General features: G+C 37.9%; 1 protein-coding gene and 1 pseudogene across 1 annotated transcript in view; one reads left to right on the top strand and one right to left on the bottom strand.

Moving 5' to 3' along the window:
- Window positions 1–10423: 10423 nt before the first annotated feature.
- LOC119516480 lies at window positions 10424–16323 on the bottom strand (annotated as a pseudogene).
- Window positions 16324–18867: 2544 nt separating this feature from the next.
- MYOM2 (myomesin 2) overlaps window positions 18868–23701 on the top strand; it is a 123473-nt gene continuing 118639 nt past the window's right edge. Inside the window, exon 1 of the mRNA XM_037812938.1 lies at window positions 18868–18980. The gene's annotated coding sequence lies outside the window, so the exon portion shown is untranslated. The remainder of the gene's footprint in view (window positions 18981–23701) is intronic.

Here is a 23701-nt window from a genome sequence, read left to right as displayed (position 1 = left end):
GAATGAGGAATACATAATATAACTGTGAAAAGAACTGCTAATTAAGTGACATTGGGTTTTAGTGACCATTTCTTCTCTCCATTTATTTTAAAGCATTTGACTTTAGGGCCCATGGTTTGGATACATCCTGTTAAGCCTAAAGTATCAGTTTAATGCTCTGCTCAGCAGACTTTACTTATAGGTAAACTACTCCCTAACTTAAGTCTGGCCATGTGCTCAAGGAATGGGGATTTAGCCAAAGTCATGTGCCGAACTGGATTGCAACTTTGACTAATTCTGGCTTCCTATATTCTGTAAATGAGCATCAGCCCCTCCTGGGATCCTAAAACCTAGAAATCCAAAGTTTGTTTGTTTGTTTGTTTTTGTTCAAACATTTCCACTGCATAGCCATATGACCTTAGCCAAATGTTTTCACCTCTCTGGGCTTCAATTTCCACATTTGTAGGGGAAAATGCAGGGGCTGTGAAAAGTGATGCCTAATGCTCTTTCCTGTTCTGAGGTTCATCTGCTGGAGTTCCTCCTATCTTGGTCTTTACGCAGCTCCCACCCTCTCTTCTGGAGCCCAGGGGACAAGTGGTTTGTCTCATGCTCTGCAGAGGACAGGCCAGTCCTGCCAGCTGAATGCACTCTTAAGCCTCCACTCCATTTTTGTTTCATTACAACCACTGTTCTTATAAACGCATGGCTTGGCTACATCGTTCGTAATCTTTAAGCCATTAAGCTCTTTAAGAATGGAATCCTCTTTTGGCATGGTTTGCTTGTGTTCTGGTTGCTGTTTCCTGGATCCTCTTCTGAGCCAGGCAGCTGGTTTTTCTGTTCATGTGAGGTTATGCTCCACAGAGCGTGATCACTCAGGATGGGAATCAGAGAGCACTGGGGCTGGAAAGAGACTCAAGGATCATTTAATCCAGCTCTCACTTTACAAATGAGGAAACCAAGGCCCGAGGCAGTTGAAGATGTTCTCCATAGGACACACTGTTTCAAAAACAGATTTATAAAACCTAAAAACTAGTCCTTGAGCCACTGCCCTTGACGACCAGTTCAGGGATCTTTTGCCAGATCTTACTGCGTATTTAATGCCATCATAGAGATAAATTCCCTCTGAATTGATGGACAAATACAATTTTATCTGTAGTTAGAAACCTGTAAATAGAACATACAGAATAATAGCCATGCATTTACATTTAATAAAAAATATACTTATTGAACTGCTGTGATGTGGTAGACACTAATTCAGTCACTTTCAAAGTAAAGTATAGGTTGATATCAGCTGTCATCTCTAAACAAAATTTGGTCATCTGGTACAGAGATTTAGAAGAAAGACATAATATTATAAGGTATGAATTCAATCAGATGGAAAGTTCTTATAATTTTAAAACTTAACCAGGTATATTCCATTAAGGGTCCCATTATAGTCTTGAATTTTTATCTAGATGTAGAAATTAGTGGTTATCTACATCAACTATAAATGAACTAAGTCTCAGAGTTTCCCTCTCATACCTGATTTAGGTCTTCCTATCCTCATTGGTTTTCTTATCTGCTAAGAAAAATTGCATCCTCTAACTAGTCCAGATGAACCTTGAAAGTCAGGGAAGAACCTTCTAGTTCTATGTAAGTGGGGCCTCATGCTCCCCACGGCTCTGGGCATATAGTACCCAACACCCCCACCTTGTTAGTGATTACAATGGAGGTCAGGCCAAACAGAATGCACACATGATACTTGCAAGGTACATTGTTAGGATCTGTTGCCAGGTTTCCTAGGATATGTTTTGATTTACAAAATATGGAAAAACTTTGGGCTCCCTTACAGAGATGTTGAGCAATGTCCAAACATCCAGCAATCTGGTTGCCTTAAATGTTGGGAAGAATATCTCATGTGGTTTTATCACCTCTAAATTTATTCCTAATATTAATTAACAGGATGGTTTATTTGGATTATTCATTTAGTAATTGTGTGCATTCCATATGCTAGGTTTTGAGCGCGGTCTTGGGACTTCAGTGGTGAGCAAAATGCCTGTTACTCACAATGTAGTAGTTGGTGAGATAAACTAGCTAGATTATCACTTAAATAAATGTATGGTTACACATTGAGTTAAGGGCTCTGAAGGAAATAAACATGGCTCTTTGAGAGCATGTAACAAAGGAACCTAACCTAGATTGGGTCAGAAAAGGTGTTGGAAAAATTGCAGCTTGAGCTTCAGTCTGAATAGGAGTTAACCCACTGAAAGGAGAGACACTGTGGGAGGGAAAGCATTCTGAGCAGAAGCATGTAGAAGGCCCTGAAGATGGACAGAGCAAAGAGCTTAAACTCAACTCAAAGTACAAGGACTGGTGAAGACCGAGGTGGTGGGAGGGGTGGGGCAGAGTGCATTAAGTATGTTGGTCTTTATTTTAGGACATGAATGGTTTTAAGGAGTGTGGGGGTGACTCGTTCAGATTTTCTATTGAAGACATTTATTTGGGCTTCAGTTTGGAAAGTAGATTGCAGAGCTGTCAAAGTATGTGTGGAGATGGCATGCTTTGCAGTAGTCTAGGCAAGATATAGTCAAAGCTTGGATGAGTTTGATGGCCCTGGCGATGGAGAGAGGTGAGTAGATTTGCAGGCTATTTAGGAGAAAAAAAACATTGAGAACTATGTGAGGGATTGTATGGAGGCTCGAGGGAGGTATCAAAGATTTCTAGCTTGTACCATTCCTGGAGTAGGGAATACTGGGCAAAGAGATCTTGAGCTTAGTCTTTGATTTGTTGAGTTTAATGTTGCATTTAAACATTCAAGAGGAAGTGTGAGAAGGCAGCTTTATATAAAAGTCTAGCATAATTTTGGAAATCATCTGCATAGTGGTGTAATTAAAACCATCTCTGCACAGTGTATGGATGAGGTTGCCCAGAATTGGAAGAGAATAATGTTTGGAATAGTACCATGAGAAACTCCAACATTCAATAGTGGGCTAAAGGAGACAGAGCCATCAAAGGATATAGAGAAGAAAAATAGAGACATAAAAAGAAAACGGGGAGTGTTAGGGAAATCACAGATATCTGCTATGGGGCCATTGCCCAGACCTCACCCTTCTTCCTTCCTTCTCTGGGGAAGTCACGAGCATATGCTAAAAAGCCATCCTCCAGAAGGAGCCTTCTGCTACCTCCACCTCCTGTTCTTTCGTGTGCCATTCCACAGCCTGAAGGAAATCAGTCCAATGAAAAGGCCTAGCCAGACCCTAAACTCAGAAATCAGGAACGAGAACAGGAATTCTCAGTGGCTGCCCTGCACCACTACCCGCCCCCCCTGCCCCAGCCGCCAGGTGGATAAAAACCACTCTCAAACAGTATAGATTTGTCTCTCTTCTTCAACAGAAGGTGGAGTGTGCAGAACTGCTATCCGTCAGCTCTGACCCTGAACAGTCTTTTGGCCACCTTGGGAAACCGGCCACGGTGGGACTTCTTCCCTGCTCTTTTTGGAATCTTTGTGCTGTGTTAAGTGGCAAAGAGATGATTTGCCCTTTCTAGACTCTTTATACTGTTCAGGTAATAAAGAGATCATTTGCTGAAAGTTCCTGTTGTGCCTTGAACTTGTGTTCCCACAACACGCAGTTGCAGCAGCTTGCTCCACAGGGAGAGTGTGGTATTTCATAGGCCAAGGGATTCATATTTAAGGAAAGAGGGGATGGTCAACCAAGTAAAATAATGGTGAGAGGTCACGTAACTTGAGAGCTGAAAAATGTCCTCTGGACTTGGTGACTGGGAGTTCATTGGCGACTTAGAGCTATTTTGGTGAGTGATATGATACGAGTGGAAGACAAATTAGGATAAGTTGAAGGGTTAGTGGAAAGTGAAGAGGTGTAAAAATGTGACTATAGACAACTCCTTCAAGAACTTTGGATATGAAAGAGAGATCAGTAGCTAGAGGAGAATGTGGGGCTGAGGAATAATTATTTTTTTTTTTAATTTAGAAAATACTTGAAGAATGTTAAAATAATTATGGAAGAGGATCCAGTTGAGCAATTAAGAGGGAGAGTTGGAATACACAGGAGACAGGAACTGAACATATGAGGATCTTAAGCAAGCATGAGGGAACATGACTCAGAGCATAAGCAGATGTTGTCTTTGTTAGTAGGAGAGTAGGCAAGAATAGAATCAGATGAAGGCGGTTTGTTGGTTTCAATGATGGAAAGTTGAGGGACATTTTGTATATTAGTGTAATCATCTTTGTAAAGTAGGAGATGAGATTATCTGCATAAGATAGGTGGAAATGATTTTCGATCAAAACCTGGACATTTTGGTAATTACGTTTTAAAATAGACTCTGAATCTTGCTTAAATCTTCTCTGTTAGCCAGCCTTCTCTGATGCTTTGCTAGTGGGGGAAAGAAGGGTTCTGCCTCATTACTGCCATGTGGGGGTGGAAGTCCACATTCTCTGCTCAGCCTCAGTTGATACCCTTTGTGGGGAGAAAGGGGTACATTCTTTTACTGCTGGGTAAGGGTGGGTATTCAAGCCTTTACTAGATCTCTGTTGAAAACACCATGGCTTGGGTGGTGGTGGTGGCTTCTTCTTCATTTTGAAAGATTTTTTTTCACTGAGTATAGAATCCTAGGTTGACTGTTTTCTGTTAACTCTTTAAAGATGTTGTGCCACTGTCTCCTGGTTTGCACTGTTTCCAATGAGAAGTCTGCTGTTTTTCTTATCTTTGTCCCTCTATTGATAATGTGTATTTTTTCTCTTTTTGCTTTTTAGATTTTCTCTTAATCACTAGTTTTAAGCATTTTGATTATAATGTGACTTGGTTAAGTTTTCTTCATGTTTCTTGTGCTTGATGTTTGTTGAGCTTCTTGTGTCTGTAGGTTTACAGTTTTCAGCAAATGTAGAAAAATTTTGGCAATTATTTCCTCAAATATTTTCTTCTGCCCCAAATCCTCCTTTGGGGACTCTAATTACATGTATATTAGTCTGTTTAGGTTGTTCCACAACTCCCTGATACTTTGTTCTTATTTAAAACTCTTTTTATCTTTGTATTTTATTTTGTGTATTTTCTAATGATATGACTTCAAGTTCTCTGATCTTTTCTTTTGGATAAAATGCTATCAGTCCATCAGTGCATTAAAAAATTCAGACATTGTATTTTTCATCTCTAAAAGGTTGGTTTGGGTCTTTTAAATATCTTCTGTGTCTTTATTTAGCATGTTCAATCTTTACCTCCCTGAGCATATGGACCATAGTGATAATAATTGTTTTTATGTTTTTATTAACTAATTCTATGTGTCTCTTTCTAGTCATTAAAATTTTCTTCTCATTATAAGTTGTATTTTCCTGGTAATTTTTAATTGAGTGTAAAATATTGTGATTTTACCGTGTTGCTGGATATTTCTGCATCCTTATAAATATCATTGTGCTTTTCTCCCCCCCCCCCGCCCCCGTGATACAGTTAAGGTTTCTGTAAGGAGTTTTATTCTCTAACGGCTTGCTTTAATAATTTTCAGTAGGGACTTGGAGCAGCTTTGAATCTAGGGCTAATTTTGACTTACTACTGAGTCAGTGCCCTTTTGAGTACTTCATCAGATTTCCCGTGAAGTGAGGCTTTCATTTCTGACTGGTGGGAACACAAAGTTTTCCACACTTTTTATGAGCAAGGATTCTTTTCTTTTCTTCTTTAGGGTGGTTCTTTTCCTGGACTTGAATATTTTCCTCACATGCATATGCTGGTCAGTACTCAGCTGAGGACTCAAGGGGGAACCTCTGCAGATCTTCAAAGTTCTCTTTCTGTGCACCTCTCTCTCTCTGCAGTACTCTGCCCTAAGAACACTAACCATATTGATCTCCTTAGATCTTCAACTTCATCTTCTCAACTCAACAAGACTGCAGCACCTATGTCCCTCTGCTGCATCCTGCAAACTCTCTAGGTAGGAAGATTGGACTTAGGAGTCACCTCATTTGTTTCCCTCTCTGGGTTAGTGTCTTGTTCTTCCTTATAGACAATGTCTGAAAATCATTGTTTTATATATTTTGTGTGATTTTTTAGTTGTTTCAAGTGGGAGGGTGAATTTAGTTCCTATTGCTCTGTCTTGGCCAGTAGCAGGAGTCCTACTATGTTTCTGGAACCATCTTTATAAGCTAACTGACCTTGCACAAGTTACTTAAACTCTTCAATTAGCAGTTTTTATCAACTGTAAAATAAGACAGTAATATTGTTTTATTCTTAAGGTCATTGTGAAGATCAGTGAGTACATAGATGCTCAAACTGTTGCATATTGTTATTATTTTTGTTATTTTTACTAAGTAGTATATCTTTCTCAGAGGCAAGGAAGGAGGAATTCTTATTCATGAAATAAAATTAATCAAGTTTAGCTGGAAATTTAGGTCTTGCAGTTTTTTTTTTTTATTAAATTCAGTTTTATTGAAATACATTCACACACCATACAATCATCCATGGTATGCAATCAACTGTCCACAGTATGATAATAGTTATGCCTTCATCACCACAATCTATCTCTGAACATTTTCCTTACATCAGAAAGAACCAGAACAAGAATAAAAAATAAAAGTGAAAAAAGAACACCCAAATCATCCCCCATCCCACCCCATTTGTCCTTTAGTTTTTATCCCCATTCCTCCACTCATCCATACACTAGATAAAGGGGGTGTGATCCACAAGGTCTTCACAATCACAGTCACCCCTTGTAATCTACATTATTATATAATTGTCTTCAGGAGTCCAGACTGCTGGGTTGGAGTTTGGTAGTTTCAGGTATTTACTTCTAGCTATTCCAATACATTAAAACCTAAGACGTGTTATCTATACAGTGCATAAGGATGTCCACCAGAGTGACCTCTCGACTCCATTTGAAATCTCTCAGCGACTGAAACTATTTCGTCTCATTTTGCATCCCCCTTTTGGTCAAGAAGATACTCTCAGTCCCACGATGCCAGGTCCACATTCATCCCCGGGAGTCATATTCTGCATTGCCAGGGAGATTTACAACCCTGGGAGTCGGGTCCCACGTAGGGGGGAGGGCAGCGAGTTCACCTGTCGAGGTGGCTCAGTTAGAGAGAGAGAGGGCCACATCTGAGCAACAAAGAGGTACTCAGGGGGAGACTCTTAGGCACAATTATATGCTAGTTTAGCTTCTCCTTTGCGGTAACGAGCTTCATAAGGGCAAGTCCCATGATCGAGGGCTCAGCACATCAAACCACCAGTCCCAATGTTTGTGACAACATCAACACCAGTCCAGGGGAGGATGTCCAACACATCCGCACCTTCCCCCAGATCCTCGGGGCTGGGGAGGGGGAGGCTGTAAATATATTTTTTATTATCTGCCCAAATTACTCTAGGATGTGTCACTATTTCACTCCAGCCTCTACTAACCTACTGTATCTCACTTCCTATTCAAAGTTCCATGCAATTGTGGTGTTTGAACAAATCGACTGTAGAGTTGTACCGTTTAGAAAATTTAGATCCTGTACCAAATAGATATCTATTCCCTTGGTCTCATATGAAAGTTGAAGTTTTAAAACACAATCAATTTCAACCTTTACCCTTTGGCCTGGCTTGCTCTGGTCTTAACCAGACCTGCTTCATTCATATCACTAATTGAAGTCTGGGCTCTTTTTCAGCTTTTTTTTTTTTTAAACAGTGGCTGTACACACTAATACTGACATTCATATCTGCCGAGCTCTAGCTCTGAGTTCCAGGTGTCTCAGAGATACGCATTGTTCCAGAGACCAATCAGGTTATACGCTAAGGGATCAGCATCTCAGAGTTTAGAGACAGGCATTACAATTCAGGGATAGAGTTAACTGCTGTAAGAGCTTACAATCTAGGGACTATTACAATTATTGTGTCCACGTTAGGGTATGTTCTAAGATTCAATTCTGAGTTTACACATTGTAGTTAGTCCATATTGGTGAGGCATTAAAGTGTTTGCCTTTATTTCTGGCGTACTTCACTCAAATACTGTGTACAGAATCCATTCACCTCATTGTGTGTCTCACAGCTTCACTCCTTCTTGTAGTTGCTCAGTGTTCCACTGTATGCGTACACCACAGTACACCATTCCATTCTTCAATCAATGTACCTTTAGGTCATCTGCACTCTTTGCAAATCATGATTACTGCCTCCATGAACACCAGTTTGCAAATGTCTATTCATGTCTGTGCTCTCAGATCTTCACATGACATACCCCATAATGAGGTTGCAGGACCTTTTGGTCCCCACATACTTAACTTTTTGTGGAACAACCATACTGACCTTCAGAAAGGCTACACCATTCTACCTGCTCATCAACAGTAGATAGGTACATCCCTCTCACCATGTTTTCTCCAACACTTTTACTCCTATATATATTTTTTTCTACAATTTTATAGAGTTATATTCACATACCGTACATTTATCCACAGTGTACAATCAGTTGTTCATGGTATCATCATAAAGTTGTACATTTATCACCACAATCAGCACTTGAACATATTGATTACTATGAGAAATTTTTTGTTTTTTTTAGCAATAAGAAAAAAAATGATAAAAAGAAGAATAACGTCATACAATACAATATAATAATGACAGCAAATAACACCACTACCAAGAATCCCATATTCCTCCCCTATATCCTCCTCTCATATACATTTAGCATTGGCATATTGCCTTTGTTGCATTTAATAGAGGTATATTACAATGTTACTGTTGACCATAGACTCCAGTTTGCTTTGATTATGTTTTTTCCTGAATACCATCCCTTTTTCAACTCTCTACATGGTTGACATTCATTTGCTTTCCCACATGCAAAAACTTTTTTATATTTGTATATTTAGTAACAGTCATTGGCCACTCCAGTTTTTGCCAAGTTATACAGTCCCAGTCTTTATCATTTATCTTTTAGGTCTTGCAGTTTTAGGATCATGGAATGAGAGGGACAGCGAAGGTTTCCTGATACCTGGTCATGAAGGCTCTGTTATAGTTGCTGAAGGTCTTTTATCAAGAAATGACAAGTTCATAAGCACTTGCCTGGCATCATTAGTCTTTTGCTCCTTCAAAGCTGAGTTTCTGATGGGATTATGCTGTGATTGAGACAAACATTGACGTTTAGGTCCCACCAAGAACGTGGGACCATATCAAGCAACACAGATTCTCCATGCAGGGTGCATCTGGAACATCTTACCATGCCAGAAAGCAAAGAAGTGCTCAAAGACTTCTGGGGACATATCAGAAAGACACAGATGCTGGCAGGAGAAGGATCCTGATGACCTGATTTGGATTAACTTGAGCATGAAAAATAATCATGATGTAGATGGGCTATAACACATTAAATTAAAAAGCAACAACAACCCATGAGTCCATAGTGAGACTCAAGAAAAAACAAGGGGCAGGGAAGGAAGAAGCTCTTCTTTATAGAAGAGTGCAGATAAGAAATGTGGAAGAAATTAAAGAATTTTCAAAAATATTGCCATCTAACCATCACTCACATAATAATTGATTCAGACAAAGATCATCAATGAATGCTAAAACCATTGGGTGAAATGTTGTTAAAGAACAAGATTTAGCATGATCTTAAAATATTACTACATAGATTACTTACTAATTATAAGAGAAATGGAAAAAATATCTTACCCTGTTCTAGAACTGGAATTAGCCATTTTTCTAAGGAAATCTGGTTCCTTCCTGTGAAGAATGATTTCTAGAAATATTCTGGGTGCTAGGTTTGCTCATTGCTACTGGAATGTTATTGCTTATAAAATCTATCCATGGAAATTTTTTTTATTGTGAGTTTTTATGGGTACCATTTCAAATCCAACACCATTGGATTTTTTCCAGGTGAGTATACATTTACCCAACATGTATGTATTTTAAATTATTCACTGTTTTATGTAACATAGTTGTCATATTAACATTTTTCACAATTGCAAAAACTATTTTTAGAAATTTTATTCAAGTTGAAAAGGTCCATGAACTTAAGTCTCAATTTGCTTGATTTATTAATCTGATTATTTCTGGCTTTCATAGTTTTACACCAAAACACTATATAGTGCTTCTGAGATAGATTATTAAGCCAATAGGTTAATGCCATTATTAATGACTTTTGCTTATAGGTTTTGTCTTCTCAGGGGTTGTTGACAGTCACATTTCTTGGCTTAGCTAAACTAAATACTTGGTTCTCAACCCAAGGTTAAGAACTCTTTTCTTTTTTTTTTTTTTTTTTTTAGATGAAGTGTCATCAGGTACAATACTGCTTACTTTCAGAGAAAAGGTGATATTTTGGAAGCCTCAAATGAACAGAATGTCAGGGATCCAGAAATGGTGAACAGATTAGATGCACTGTATTATTTTTTTTTTTTTGGAAGAAAGTGGCATATTTTATTAATCTCAACTTCTTTAGCAGATTAATAATGAAAGTTTGGTATATATTATCAAGAAATCTGACTGTTGGGTCCAAAGAAAGCTCAGATTATTTTCTGGTGAGTTTGTTTTTCTGGTGATTCGTTGTCCATAACCTTTACCATGCCTTCTACTTTTGGAACATAAAACTGCAGCATGCTCTGAAGTCTGTTTTTCAGAGTTGTGAGTAAACTGGGGCAGCTAGTACAGGAAGCTTGGAGTTTCAGCTGTACAATGCCATCTTCAAAGGCTTTATAGATCACATATCCTCCATCTTCCTGCACAGTTGGCCGTATTCTACCAGCTAACAATTCCTTGAACATTGCCACAACTTCGTCATCTTCTTCGGATACTTCTGAAGATGTTTCCTCAGTAACTAGAGGTAAATCAGATTCAAAGAAGTCCATGATTGTTGCATAAATATCTGGTTTCAGGAAATTCCAGTCTAACTCTTCATTTTTCTTTGTAACAGTGATGAAATCTGGTCCAAAGAAGGCACCTTTTAGCCTTATATTCTGAATAACTTCCTGGCCAGAGGGGAGTGAAAAGCTGCAGCTGGTGTAGAAAAATCCATGGTCCTTGTCTCAAGAACTGGTTTTCCTGGAATAAAGTTTAAACTGTGGGGATTTGGGATACCTTTTGTCTGAATGACATGCATCTGACTGTGTTATGTATGGTTGCAGGTAGTAGGAAAAGTGATCTTTGTACAAATTAATGAAGAGACTGTTTCTTACTGGTGTGTGGATTCATCATTATATGACAGAATCACCTGCAGCTCCCCAGCACCGCAGGGGCCCCACCACCATCTTAGTCCAAGAGGTGCCTGGATGTGCTATGTTTTGATTCATGGACAGTAGTGAGAAATGAGTGATTAAAATTTTAATACACTTGGCTTGAAAGGCAAAAGTAAAACAAGCATTTTATTTGGACATTGTAATTTCCCAGAGATAGTAGCTTTGATGTAGTGTTTTGCCCTTGTGGATAATTTTATTCCATAGATTTAAAAGGATAGTCTTGGTGAGGCAAAAATCAAAACCATTAAAACAAGCAAACAAATAACACTTAGTTTTTTTCTTTTTTCTTTTTCTTGAGAATGTCTTTAATATGTCTCTACTTTCGAAGGATGTTTTTTTCAGAGTATGAAAGTCTAAGTTAATAATTTTTTCTCAATACTTCAAAGATGTTATTCCATTGTCTTCTGACTTCCCCCACTTTTTGTTGAAGGGTCATCTATAAGTCTTACTGTTTTTTTTTTGCATGTCTTTTTTTGACTGTTCTCAATTTCAATATTTTTTCAATATTTTTCTCTTTGTTTTTAGCTTTTCAGCAGTTTTTACCATGGTATATATTTGTATTTTTCCTTCTTACAGTTTGTAGTACTTCTAGATTCTCTGTCTTGATGTCTTCAGTTTTGGAAAATTGTCTGCCATTACTTTGTTAAATGTTTCAGTTGCCATTTTTTTTTCCTTTTTTCCTTACCTCTGTGACTTATCTGTATTTTACAATTTTTCAGCTTTTATAATACATACTTATGTTCTCTTCTTTATAATCCATCAATTGCTCTCTGGGCTTCAGGTGAGATATTTTCTATTGACCTATATTCTGGTTCAGTAGTTCACTATTTATTCCAATCCAAAGTGATGTTAAACCTGACAATTAAGTTCTTAATTTATTAATGTATTTTTAAGCCCTCGAATTTTCATTTTATTCCCTTTTTTAAAAAAAGAAAAGCCAGTTCTTTTATGAAATTCCCCATTTTTAATCTGTTTCCTTGAACATTTTAATCACAGATATTTAAAAATGTGTCTGCTGACTTCAATGATTTGGTCTTTTCAGGTCAGTTTGTTCTATTGGTCTTATCGCTTGGTATGCCTGGTAGCTTTTGCTAGAATGACTAATTTTGTAGAAGAAAAACTGTAGAAGCTTTGAGTAATATTAGTTTCTTACAGAAAAGATTCATCCTATTGTCCGGTAAGCAGTGGAGAGACAGACTACCTTGATCCACTCGGGACCTGAATATATTTGAAGCTGTTTGGAGGGTTTATAAGACCCTTTCTACCTGCAGTTTGCCCTTACTTGTAGGGTTACTCCTAATGGAGAACCTGGATTGTTTAATATGGCCTCAACTTCTTCCTTGTGGGTCCTAAACTACATTTGTCTCAATAACATCATGAGCCCTTCAGAAATTCCACTCTGTCCTTTTGCCACTTTTTGCTTGGCAACTTGTCCTCTTACAATTCTTTGTGGCAAAACCCAGTGCTGAGAATTAAGCTAAAATCTTTGGGTCAGACTTACCTTTCTCTGGGATCTTGGCCTCTTAAATTCTTGATGATTTATCACTGTCAGATCCAGGGTCCAATTTTTATCTCTCTAGCTCCATGATATTGCTGTTTTCTCTGCTTCTTAATAGCAGTCCTCTGTTTTCCCTGCCTCTTGTTTCAGCCAAGAATTGAAAAATGCCCAGAGTAAAGGTGGTAAGAAGAAAGTGGACTTACCTCAGTATACCACAATTTTCTCTTGGGTCTTGACCTTTAGGATCATGACTGCTCTGAAAGCCCTCCTACTTTCCTGTCTGTCTGTCTGTCTGTCTGTCTATCTATCTATCTATGCATCTATCTATCTATTTATCTTTGTTATTAGTTATTCTGGGTAAGAGTTTGTCCAACTAGAAGCAATTTCATCAAGAACAGAAGTGGAAGTCAACTCCAGACATGTTACCCCTTATATATTACCCACTACACAGAGTTCGTGAGAGTATTGAAATATGCAGATATTCTGAAACATAGTAAATGCTCAATAAATATTAGGTTACATATACTTTTTTTTTAATTATTTAAAAAAAGTTTTTATTATGAACTTTAACATATATGCATGCATAATGGTGATAACTTTCAAAGTACAAAAGCAAGTAGTAAGAGAGAAAATTTCAAAGAATGTCGTGGGTCACAGTTCCACAACTTCAGCTGTTTTCGTTATTGTAAAATCTATCATACATACAAAAAGTTATTAACTTTCGATGTACAGCTTGACAAGCAGTTGTTTAGGTAATTTCAAAAATTGTTATGGATTACGTTCCACATCTCAATTCTTTCCCCGTTATGCAATATAAGCTATATAGAGAAAGGTGAAGGCTTTCAAAGCACAATTCAATGAGTAGCTATGGAGCAAATTTCAAACTATTATAGGATACAGTTCCACCATCTCATTTACCTCCTTAAGTTTTGAAAGATAAAACTTACTGAGTGAATCTTTTATAGAAAGTTGCATATACTTTTAAAGCATTACTAAATATAGACTAGCTTTGTCAATTCTGGATATTTCTCTTAACTTCTGAGCCACTTTTAACTATTACATCTAACTACAGTAAGTTTTCCATGACTCTCTAATTCTTTCATCTGTTCATTAATTCAATAGTCATTTATGGGGCACACAAAATGTAGCACAGTTTAGGGAAAAGAATCCCATAATTTGGTGGGGAGTAATAAGGTATAGTTAGGGAAAACTTCTTTCAGAAATTGAAGTTTATTATGTCACATTAACATTGGCCCCCAAAGAGGCAAAGAAACCTTATTAATGAGTATAAAATAAGGTCAAAGCCAAGTAAAAAAGAGAAAACCAGTTTAAGGAAACACAAGCATATCTTTTCCTAACTTTCCCTGAAAATGTCACAAAATGAAATTGGGAATTATAGAGGTAATAGTTTTATTTCTATAAACAGCTCACCTCATATGATTGACATTTTCCAAAGGTTTACATTTAAATATGATAATTAATTCATCTAGGTGGGTGTAGTTTTCTTGAGGTTTAAACCATACTTCTCTACAATTCTGAATATGGAAAACTACAGGTATACAAATTGTATTACATATTCAGGAAGAAAGAAATTTAAAGAAATAAAAAAGAAAAATACACATTTCTTTCAAGCATACCTCTTTTCTGATATTTGTATTTTCAGGATTTGAAAATGAAAGATAATGTTGGGCAACTGATGGCCTAATATGAGTTTTTTATTTCTAAACTTTTAATTTCCATTGTGCAGTATTTACATAGCATGCTAGATGGGGTATGAGAATCTTTTCTATGTCTATTTTGTTGCCTAAAATTTTGGGATAGTTTTGTGAATGCTGAGAAAATTCCAATAGCTAATTGGAGCAGCTGAGAATATGGACAAGAAGTCAGATGTGTGTATTCAAATTCTGAGTCCTAATATTTACCAGTGGCATTCCCACAGGCAAGTTATTTAACTTCTTCAGTCCTCAATTTCCTCATTTCCTATACCTACCTTATGGGGTTGTTGTGAGAATAATGTATGCAGTGATGCTAGCACAATGTCTGGCTGAGTTAGCCTCAATAAGCAATATTTACCACTAAAACTACTACTACTATATAGAAAAAAGATGTGGAAATCTTTCTGTCAGTTTTTAACCAAATGCTCAAAGTTGGTCTAACAATGCCGTTCTGGTTTGCTAGTGTTGCCGCTAGGTAAAATACCAGAAATGGATTGTCATTTATAAAGAGGGTTTATTTGGTTACAAGTTTACAGTGCTATGGCCATAAAAGTGTCCAAACTAAGGCATCAGGAAGAAGATACCTTCATTGAAGAAAGGCTGATGGTGTCCAGAACACCTCTGTCAGCTGAGAAGGAACGTGGCTGGTGTCTGCTGGTCCCAGGTTCTGTTTCAGCTCCTCTCTCAGCTCCTGTGCATCCTTTGCTTAGTATCTCCAAGTGTCCTTCTGTTCACACCTCCAAGCATCTCTCCAAAAGTCTCTCTCAGCTGCTCTTGGAGTGTTTTGTCCTCTCTTAGCTTCTCCAGAGCAAACTCTGGGCTAGCATCTCAAAGCTAGCCTGGAGCTCTCATAAGTAGTTCAGTGAACTAATCAAGACCTACCCTGAATGGCGGGGTCAAATCTCCATGGAAACATTCAGTCAAGAGGTCATACCTTAATCAAAAAGATTAAGAAGTCTGCCCCACAAGATTGCGTTAAAGAATATGGCTTTTGGGAGGACATAATGGATTCAAACTGGCACATTACACCCCCTGAACTCCAAAAAGACTTGTTCTTTCCATATGCAAAATACATTCATTCCATCACAATATCAAAAATGCTTAAATCACATCAGTAACAATGGGTAAGTACGAGAGAGCTTACTGAAATCAGTTACAGGTGTGATCTGTCCTAAGGCAAAATTTCCCTTTAGTTGTGGACCTATGAAACTCAGAACAAGTTATCTGCTTCCAATATACAAAGGAGGGATAGTCAAAGGATAAATGTTCCCATTGCCATAGGGAGAAACCAAAAGAAAAACAGGTTCATGAGACCAAAAGAGTTCCTAAAACTTGCAGGGCATACTTCATTAGATTTCAAGGTCTTGGGAGTCATTTATCAAATGATGTTTCATATTTGGGGCTTGAGAGAGCAGCAGTCCCACACTTTCCAAAGGCTTATGCGGCAGCCCTTTTCTCTCCAAATGCTGGGGTGAGTGCTCCAACATATCCACGCATTGGGGAGACCACCTTCTTCTTGGCCCCACCCCGATGCTTCTCTTCCATCTCTGGGACACACACTCAACCCCTGCAGAGCAGTGGGGTGGTGGCCAGGCTCTCCCCAATCCCTGGGGGATGTGCTCCACCCTCTCTGGGGCCTGGGGCATCAGCACTCTTCCTGAGCATCGAGGCAGAAGGCCCACGCTCTGCCTCCAGGGCAAACTCACCCTTTCCACATGCATGGGTTGCTCTGCTCTCCTGGCCTGATGTTTCTTGATTCCAGACCTCAACTTCCATGGTTCTGTATTTCAAAAAATTTCTCCTTCAATCTGTCCCTTTTCTGTCCCTTTTAGTTCAGACTGGCAGCGGTTCCGTTTATACAGATCTCACAAAAAGAATGTTGGCTTGGCATGGAGCATACAGGGGTCAAAACCGTCAGACAATTGGACTTTCCGCAAATCCTTTCTGGATAACTCCATCTCAAATCCTGGCTTGTACTGAAATGGTGGTCGGTTTTCATGTTTGGTTAATTACTCATGTGGGGCACTGTCCTTTGGGTCTCACTTCCTGGAAGCCCAGAGTTTTCCAAACCATCAGTTTCTGGTTTCTTTGTACCCAAGAGTTCAGTTCTTAGCTTATCTCTTTCCTCTCTCATTTTACTATAAGCTGCAAGGAGAAGCCAGGCTGCATTTTCAACTTTTAGCTTGGAGGTCTCTTCAGCTAAGTACCCAGGTCATCGCTTTCAAATTCTGCCCTCTATTCGACATCAGTACTCAATTTTGCCAAATTCTCAAATATTCAAATATATTTTTTTGAATTGAACATCAATTTTGGTCCTGTGCTATAATTTAATAAAATTCTTAGTACTTAAGGAGACTATAAACTTTGCCTGTGTACTAGATGTCCCCAGAGTTCTATATGATTAAAAAATTCTGATGTCACGTTTTAGTTTTCGGCCCCCTTTTGGAAGTCATCTGACGTTTCCCATTGATGACATTTTTTTCCCTTTAGCAAATTCCAGCTGCCGTAGATTTGGAAACAAAATTATTGATGTGTTTTTTTGCGTTAATCAGGATTTTTGGGGCAGAGGGTTGCACATGGTAGAAACCCAATTCCAACTAGCTTAAGCAACAAAATATCAGTTCATGTAATTGGGAAGTCTAGCAGACAATGATTGGGTTTTGTTTCCTTAATGTTATGTCTGTGGTTTTGTCTTTTTCATCCTGTTGGCTCTTGTTGGTTTTAGTCTGTGTGCAGGTTTACTTCGCATTTTGAATATGAACAGAATCATCTCAGAGATGGTAATGAATGTCATTGCTTAGAGGTTTGGGGATCTTATACGGAAGTGTAAGGGGAAGGGTCTCTGTCCCACAAAGGAAGGTAAATCTCTCTTCATGTCAGGAATCTGCCTTAGTCCCAGGTCTTCTGCTTCTCTGAGTAACATGACTAACATGAATGTTAATTCAGGATTTCTCAGGTGCTGTGTTCTAGGAAATGAACTTTCTATATTACAGGAGATGGGCCAAAATGGTTTGTGTCCTTTCAGAATTATCTCTCCCCTGGAGACAAGAGCATTTTCTCAAAAGAGGAATTGGTGTGCCATTTGACAGGGATGGATGGGGTATCACGATTGTCCCTTCTGCATTTTGCAGCCACACTTAATTTTGGGGGTGTGGGGGGATAGAATACAGTGGTTGACAATCCAACAGGAACAGCATGGAAGAGGGAAGGATTGGTTTTCCTAAGGAAGGGATGCTGGTAAACCAAAATAACATAAGCTACTTTTGTTTATTTACTACTCACTCAAAAAAATTTTTTTTAAAAATTAAATGCAAGGCCATTGGAGTACTAAAGGGAATGAGACATAAAATAAAAATATGTATGTCCTGATTAAGTATCCAAGGGGCTCTCAGCTGAATAAAGTGAATGGCTTTTACCCTGTGTCTTTGTAGTATTTATTTGTGTATTCATTGGCTTGTTTTACTGGTTCTTGGTTCTATTCCATGTAAACCAGATGTGGGAACACTGAGTGCTCACAGGAACTTTCCATATATAATTTTCACAATCAACTTTTCTGGTAGCTGTCATTACACTCATTTCACAAAGGGGAAAAGGGGGGAAACAGAGACTCAAAGAGATTGAATAGATGGCTGAAGCTCATAATTCTCTTCATGGCAACTTGGGATTTGAATGCTGTTCTCTTGGACTCTGAGCAGGGGTCACACCCACTTGGCACCTCCTCTTGGCAATACGTGCCATGTTTGAGCACACGATCGTGCCAGTTATGTTATTTATATTTGGACACATGCTGTGCAAAAATATGGATCCCCTGTGGTTATCTGCATTGTTTAGGTACAGTGTATGTCTGTGGTAATAACTATAAATACTATAAATAAGAAATAACTTGCCGACTAGGCATAGTTCCTCTTTTAGGTAGGCAGTTCTTGCTAAATTAACCACAGGATGGAATCAAGTGAATAGTTGATTAGTTTCTGGAATTTAAAGCAAAAACAAAAACAAAAAATACCCCAACAGTACAGAGGCTGCAAACTTTAATTTATGGCTAACACAACTCTAATTTAGTTGGCCTGGCTGGCAAATGGCAAAAATGTTTATTGAGATTAAAGTAGTTATTAAAGACTCAGCTGAGAGTTTCAGTTTACTTACCAAGGGACCTGTAACTCAAAAGGATTGAAAACAAATGTGCGTATTTATGTTTAAAAATTAAAACAAGTTGGGAGGAGTGCCAGGTAGGGATAGCATGCCAATTAATTCCTCTTCCCCTTTTACTCGATTGCTAACTGAATTGCCATATGAATTTTTTGTGGGAAAAGAAAAGTGCCTTTTGTAATTAAGTACTGATGTTTTCTCACTTTTCAATTTTGATTTTTCCAACATGAATACAAAGTTTCCTCTCCTTAAGATCTGGACGATGATTTATTATGCAGGTATCAATCTGGGAGAGGCAGTGCTCTAACTCTATATATAGCATCTCCTCTGGCCATAAATGGGAGGGAAGGGACAGGAGCTTTGGAGTGAGAAATTAGTTTTGCTTTCTTCAGCCAGAGCTTGAGTAGCTTGGTGAGCTGGGTGGGGCAGAACTTCGTTCCTCTTTGCCATTTTCATTTTCCTTTGGGTGAGTTTCTTTTTCTTCTTTCCTTTTCTAGTTTGTGGTTTTGGGCAAAGAGTAATAACTTGTGCAAAAACTGGTATCACTAGAATTTCCTAATTAGACAAATTGCAGGTTAAAGAAGATTTAACCATTATATACATAATTTACCTGGGCGGGGGGAGCAAATAATTAGATCTGAGATCTGTATTTCTCTGGCTAGATTTTATGTTCAACTAATAGTTTCTTTATTTTTCATTGTCTTGATTGTTATTATAATAGCCTAACAGCTCTTCATAGTACTTTGTATCTTAACCCTGATTTTTGCAGTCTTGTCCTTTAGATCTTGTGAGTCAGATGATTGTGCTCTGCAATTTTCATGAGAGTCTCAGAAAAGGAGGTCTCTGGGAGAGTGCAGATTCAAGAAAGTGTAAAATAAAATTGGATACTTTCTTAAGAAAGAAAAAGAAATAAGAACAATTTAATATAGATCTAGGCTATATTATATAGTGGATGGGGAAGAAAGCATACTTCTTGTCAGTCATTTCTAGTTTTTGCCTCAAAACAACGTTTTGTCATAGTTGTTTTTTCATTTGGGCTTTTTGATGTGTTGTGATCGTGCAGAATTTTTCAGCTCAATCCCAGTGATAGAGTGCAGCATTCTCCAGTCATGCTCTTGAAACTATGCCTGCCAGAAAAAGATAGTGAAGTTAGATGACTGCACTCAGGCGGCAGTGAAAGAGCAATAATAAAGGAAAGGAAAGTTGGAATAAGGAAACTAACTTTCTATATTTCGCTGTTCCATGTTCTTTTCTTACTGAGTAGAAATAAAACAGGTGACAGGGAGCAAGTAGAACAAACAATTTAGAGGTGTATTTAATAAACTGAGCCTGTGTTATATTATTTGGGTGGATTTGCATGCAGTTAACATTGAATTAGGGACCTTCACAATGTGCCTTGTTCTTTTATAAATAGAAGGGGAATCTGCAGGTAAAATTTTTATGACATGAAATATTTTTATAATTGCTGATTTGTTCTTAATTCTCTCCGTTTGTGAAGAATTTGGTAATTATCTGGGTTGGGGAAAGTGCACCTGTCCAGGAAGCTGCACATTATCTGCTTTATCTCATTTAATATTGCTTAAGCATAGGGAAGATTCAATCAGTCTCCCTAGGAAGCTGAAGGACTTGAAGAACTTTGTAGCTACAAGGGGAGTGAAGTAGTTGAAGGAACACTAAAATCATTTGTATCTCATTTCTAAAAGGTTATTTGGAGGAGCACTAAAGAATTAATTTAGCTGCCAGAGATTAGACATGAAACCATGTTGGATTTATCATTGAGGATTTAAGAAATTATTTTGTGTTCAGTTATAACTATTTTTGGTGATAAGTAGTTTGGAAAAACCTTTGGGGAAAATACTTCCTAATATGAATGAGCTCAGATAAACTGTCTCTGTGTGTCAACAAAACCTTTTATTTTCCTAAGATATGCTCTGATCTGGAACGTTCATCTATGTAGACAATTTAGCTATATAAATGACAACTTCTTTCGTTAAATGGAAGTCAATGCTTTTTACTTGAAACATTTTCACAAATTAAGATCTCTCTTGGTGGCGTGAAAGATTGGTTCCAAATACTCTTCGCAGGAAGGGATTAGTGCTAAGCATATCACAAACACAGGGTCCCTGTACTTGAGGACAGTATTACATTTCATTTTGGTATCATAATTCTTAAACGTGTCAGGAGCATTCCCTGGGTGGCCTGGGAAGCCAGTGGAGCCTGGGGATGGGTTGTGGTGGAAAGAAGTTGGGTTTAGCAGTCAGACCTGGGTTGGAACTTTAGCTCTGTCACCGACCCAACTTGTAACCTTGGAGAGTCATATTAACCACCTGAACCTTAGTTTCCTTAAATAAAAATCTAAATTCTAATAAGAGTAGCATGATATATAGGTAAAATTGTGTGAATTAGGTAAATTTGCTGAAAGAAACAAAACCTGTATGTTTAGAATACCGTTGGCTCACAGCACATACTTTTTCTCCATCTTCAGTATTTTAGGACCATTAATGTTACTAGTGAAGTGTTGCCTGTAATGTTATTCAAATACAGTCATAGATTCATACATTGTTAAAGCTTGTAGGAATCTTAGATGTTACCTTGTTCAACCTCTCATTATACCATGAAGCAAACTGAGGACTGAGAGCTGGGTGGGTTGATTTAAGCCACCAGATCACCCCTGGAATTCAAGCCTCTGAATGTCCATTCACATCAGGCGATTCACATCTAAAACTATGTTCTGAAGGAAGGGTATCTTTCAGTGTGTGTGTGTATGTGGGGAGAATATTTTAGACATTTCAGACATAGTCTTATTGAAAAGGAAAATGATGTTCTATGAAGAAAAAATGAAGAGAAATCTGGCTGCTGATTGGCCCCTGATATTTCCCTCTTTTTTGTATAATAAGAAGTATAGGGAGTTCAGTTTAAGTTCTCTCTGTGGTCCCTTTCGTTTATAAATGCCTCGTGAATCCAAGGCTGCTTGGAGCATTTGCTCAGCCTGCAAGGAATGTGCTTGCAATAGATTCAACTGTACCTGACTTTGGGGAGGTAGTTCTAGGCCGGGTCAGGGACAACTGGGAACATTCTGAAAATTTGAGGTTCAGCGAGGGGTAAAGGGATTGTAGTAGAGCATAAAATAAGTGGAGTAGGAGTGGGCTGGAGGATGTGTTGAGGTCCTGCTGGCATATCTGGGTTGGGCATCAGACTGATAAAAGCCAGGTGGGGCAAGTGGAGTGGAGGGCACATTTGCACCAAGGGCCAAATGCCACACAGTGTACAAACTTGCTACCATTCCTGGGGCAGGGAGCTCTAACATATTTCCATCCTTGAAATTGAATGGTCCCTTGATTCAGGACTGGCTAGTACCTGGAAGTGTTGAAAAAATATCTGTGGAATGAAAAATGAATAGAAATTATGGTAATTGCATTTGTAGAGTTCTGGAAATGTCTTGTTTTTAAAGGCCCTGAGCACAATGTTTCATTAAATGAATAGAGAACAAATATGGGAATAAATGCAGTGAATGCTCTATTGCCATCATCCTCCAAAGACAAATAGACAGGTTCTGGTCTACAGTAAATCTTTGAGTCAAGGTGAGGAATATAGGAAACTTGTACACTTGATTCCAGCTCCACTTATTAAATCACTACAAAGTATATACTCCTCAAACATGAAGTGTTTGAAGATTTCCAGGCCCACACAACCATGTGTCAAATTAAATCGGTGGTATATTGAGTGCTGATTGTATGCCCAGCATTGGACAGGACATTGCAAACTAGTTAAAGGATATGTAGTCATGGAGCTATAAGGAATTGAGCAATGTTGACTTTCAACAGATATTTTGCATTCAAAACAAGAGCATGAATCTAGCCAAGTGTGGATTATTCTCTTTGGTGATTAACTGCCACCATTTAAAAATTTAAAGATCGCTTATTTTTTCTTATTGCCTAAGCCAATTTTGGACCCTTCCCTTTGAATTTATTATTCAAAATAAATTTGAATGTTAACTCAACATAAAAATAACTACATATTGTGATTAGGGGCAACCACCTGGTGTAATAGGGTGTCTGAGGATTGTTCATGATGTCTGCTGTGGCATAATATCCCTCTATTGGGCAGGAATAATCAGAGAAGAAATCTTGGAGCGGAAACTCTGCTCAAGGTGGTGAAACAACCTCCCCCCCCCAACATCAAAGAGCTATTTAATGGCTAAGACATTGGTCTGGTTTCAATTCAGTGAGCTTTTCCAATACCACACAGTCTCCATTGATAGTAAATAGAATTTATAAGAGTATAGGTAGGAAGCAAGTTTTTGCAGATCCACCTCATCAATTTATTGGAAAACCCTCTGAGAAGCAGTTAAGGATATTTAAAATATTAAAATGTTAGATTTTTTAAAGATACTTTTTCCTATCTAGAGAATTCAGCTTAATCATAATACAACAATAATAATAAAGTGATAATGACGGCTATTAATTTTTTGATTGATTGTTACTCTGTGCCAATCACAGTGCCATGTGTTATATGGATTTATGTATAATATCAGTGTTAGAGACATTTGGAATTAGCCCAAGGCTACATCTAAGTAAGTGCTGGAGTTAGAATTTGAACCTGGGTCTAGCAGATGACCAAATCCACGTGCTTGTACTTTGCTTTATAATACCTCTTTTAAAACTGCGGTAAGGTGAAGGGGATTTTTTTTTGTGTTCCCGCTAGAAGCAACATCTTATTATATATTTATAATCAAGTTTACGTGAACACACTGTAAAACTCATGCTGGACCCTCAATAATTATGGGTTAGTTTGTTGATTAGATGAGTAAGAGGAAATATTGATGTTTTGATAATGGATGATGGTGATGGTAGCACAATATTGTGAACCTAACAGCACTGAAATATATCTATCTGATTGTGAATAAAAAGGGAAAGGTTTGATTGTATATACAGTAACTGAATAAAAATAAAAAAAATTCATGGAACTACACTACATAGTGAATCCTATGTTAAACTGTGGGCTATAGTAAATAGTACAATTATAAAAATGTGCTATCATCAGTTGAAAAAAATGTTACACACCAGTGCGAGATATTAATAATAGGATGGTATACAGCAATCTTATATTTTATGTATGATTGTTCTGTGAAACCACAACTTCTCTAATAAAAGAAATTGTGAAAAAGAGGGAATATTGAGATAAATT

The sequence above is a fragment of the Choloepus didactylus genome, chromosome 20, assembly GCF_015220235.1.
Source record: "Choloepus didactylus isolate mChoDid1 chromosome 20, mChoDid1.pri, whole genome shotgun sequence".
NCBI classification, from domain to species: Eukaryota; Metazoa; Chordata; class Mammalia; order Pilosa; family Megalonychidae; genus Choloepus; species Choloepus didactylus.
The sequence above is the reverse complement of the archived record's forward strand: the minus strand, read 5'-3'. Positions and strand labels throughout refer to the sequence as shown.